Raw genomic sequence first — 3,531 nt, 5'->3', positions numbered from 1 at the left:
GATTTGGCAACCTTCAGTAACAGTACACAGTATATATATACTTAAACAAATACATTACAGTCAATACAGTAGGCGTAGCAGTAGGCGTTTCTCGTAGCAGTCGCGAAAGATAAGAGTAAAATGGGTGTAACAAGAAGGCGTGTACAGGGCGTACAGATAGACATGTGATGTAAACGTAACAGAAGTGTCATGAATGGGGCGGAAACATGGAGGGGGCTACCTGAGCAGCTGGGACCTTTAACCTAGTGGTGCGCGCAAACGGGCAATGACGTGTTACCAGGAGGAACTGGGGGCTATGACTTCTGCGCTGGAAGAGGAGACTAAAGTCTGCAGTGTCAGAACGACTTGTACCTATGGCATATCTGGTATCTGGTGTTTGGAGTACATGTTGATAGAATCCAAAAGTTATCAGGGCAAAGGCTACTTGACACTAAGACTGGTGCATGCATAATTCTACATATATTGCGTGTGCTAGGAATATTCTATAAATATTAATACAGTATTTCTCTTACATGGAGACAGGAAGGCTGGACCATGGCTAAAACTGTTGATGCGATTCAGTAGCTTAGGAATGCAGAGAAGGAGGGCTGGACTGATAACTAGAAGCATAACATACTCTTGGCAGACAGGCAGGCAGAGCCAGGCCGGGCCGGGCACTGTGAGGCAGGAAGTAAGTGAAGGGTCAGGGATGCAGGTGGGGGCTGTATCGCTCCTCGGAGAGGGTTCAGGAGACAGGAGCTGAATCTGATGTCCGGGCCCCTTTTGAGGCCTAGAAACGGGGACAATTCAATGAATTAACGTGCACACTGTAAAATGTGGCAACATAGGCCTAATACTCGTTGCTTTCACGAGAACTGGAAACTGGCATACTAGAGATGGACACAACTATAATTGCGTCTTTAATCGGTCATAGGGGGATACATGCATATCGATCATGCACATATAGCATAATATGGGGAACACGTAGGCACATATAACATGGCAAAATTTACTTTTCCACAGAGGATTTAGTAGCTTTGTACCCAAGGTGCCGCTTCTCATTGTAGCAATGCTTTTAAAATCCCCAGTTACATTTGTGTGATCCAACTTACTTTATATTTACCGGGCAATGAGGAGCATGGTGTACGTTTGGAGCTGTGTTAGGTTACTCCAAATTTATTGAGGTCGCACCAGAAAGAATCCTGGAGCCTAAAAGGTGAAGGCAGTCTTTTCAGAGAGGTGTTTTCTTCTCTCTATGTGTGCTGCAGAATGCAAATAAAATGTATAAACAAGTTGGTCTGTCTTCCTCAATTCTAGGTCTTCATTTTCACTCCACACAGAGCAATTGAATGCAAAAGCAATGTTAGGATAGCAGGTACCACATCCAATTCGGGTCTGTAGTGTATGTAACATGAAAAACACATAAAAGCTATGCCACAGGTATCCCAATTGAGGAAACTGGCCATCCCATTTTAGAAATAGATATATGAACCATACAGCTACACAAATACGTGGAACACACTCATTTTTAAATGACAATAATATGTCCAGCGAATTGATACTGAACTTTATTTATTCACATGCAGCCACATGCATCATTTCAAATTGCATTCGCAAAATGGGTGAATCGCAAAATTCGCCCGTTTGCAAATGCAATTTCAACTTCTGGGATGCATCATGTTCAAAGTGTATTTTCTCAAATTAAGGAATCGCAAACCTTTTTGCGATTCCTTAAAAAAATCGCAAATTTAAGGATTCATTAATTTTTTGACAAAAAGTGCATGCATGATAATTCGCACTTAGCGATTCCTTAAAAAATCGCAAATTGGAATTTTTAGAAGTCAGACCAGGAGGTACATTTTTGAAAAAAAAAACAATGCAGGTGAAACTCATTAGGAGTGCATTTAAGGGGCTCCAGAAAGCATCAAAGACTGTTTCACAATGGCAGCACTCTTTGTCGTGGCACGTAGGTTGAGATTGAGAGTAGCAGCAAGGAGGAGAAGGATGGTACATGAGAGAATTTTCAGAGTGCGCATCACCTTACTAGGACAGACAGAGGCAGAAATCTATGATAAGTATAGGCTAAATGCTGACTCAATTTTAGATTTGATAGATGAATTGGACCCAATCTTGCAGAGACATACACGCAGGACACAAGCCATACCTACCCATGTACAGATATTGTGTTCCCTACACCTCCTTGCATCGGGGTCCTTTCAGGGTATTATAGCCATTGCTGGTGGTGTTTCCCAGAGTTCCCTTTCACGTTTTTTTAATGCTTTCCTCAATGCCATGTTGCAAAGGATAAGGCATCACATTAAATTTCCAAGCACATAACAGGAATAGCTACAAAGTAAGTTAGATTTCTACAATATTGCACATTTTCCCAATGTTATTGGCTGTATAGATGGCACACATGTTCCCATTTGTCCACCATCTGAAAATGAGTACATTTACCGCAACCGGAAATGTTACCATTCTCTCAACATTCAAGCAATTTGCAATTCAAAAACAATCATCACTCACTTAGTTGCAAGTTACCTTGGAAGTGCCCATGATTCCTATGTTTTTAGACATAGTGCCATCCACACACGACTGCTTGCTGGAGATTTTGGAGATGGATATTTGTTTGGTAAATATATTTCAATCAATTGTTACTATTCTCTGTACCATGCTGTCCCATTTTACTCATAATGTGTATCTTCCATTGCCCCATTCCATGGGTGACAGTGCATACGCTGTGAGGTCATTCATACTCACACCCTATCTTAATCCAGCAACCCGTAAAGAACAGCAGTACAACCATGCGCACATAGCAACCCGCAATGTAATAGATAGAACATTTGGTGTTCTTAAATCTAGGTTTCGCATACTACATAAGACAGACGGAGCATTACAATATCGTTCAGATATTTGCTGTAAAATAGTTGCAACATGTGCCATGTTGCACAACTTAGCCACTAGGAGAGGCCTAGAACTGGAGGAGGGAGATGTACTACCTCCCATTGACAACCAGCCTCAACAACCCTGACCAAGATTACGTGGACCAGACGCAGAAGAGGGGAGAAGAAGAAGGGCAGAGATAACTCTACATTACTTTTAACAGAGGTAAGAACCACACAACACAATCTTGTGCATAAATGTAATCAATTTATTTTTAAATCTTTTTCAAGGATCCAGGGTACTCAGGACATCTTACTGCATGCATTGTTCTGACAGTAAATTATTTGGCATTTACTTTTTTCAGTCTTAGCAATGCTTATATCTTCAGACGTCCTCCAAATCTCAGCTATGTTGTTCTTGGAAGTCACATACTACTATTTGCCTCTTCGCACCCCTAATGCCTTGCCTGTAATTCTCCCATCGCCCTTGGTTATGCTACTTGCAAAGTCTTGCTTTCTGGAGCTACGGCGTCCACCAGATACAGCAGGTTCTAGTGGGCTACTGACATTTTCTCATCCATCACTACCCCCAACATGTAGTAGGTTTCCAGTTGCTTTATCATTTTGCATTATATCAACAACATTCTTGAGTGTCATCATTCCCCTTGCA

Source organism: Lissotriton helveticus, chromosome 3_2, assembly GCF_964261635.1.
Source record: "Lissotriton helveticus chromosome 3_2, aLisHel1.1, whole genome shotgun sequence".
Classification (NCBI taxonomy): Eukaryota; Metazoa; Chordata; class Amphibia; order Caudata; family Salamandridae; genus Lissotriton; species Lissotriton helveticus.
Note: the sequence above shows the minus strand (reverse complement) of the source record.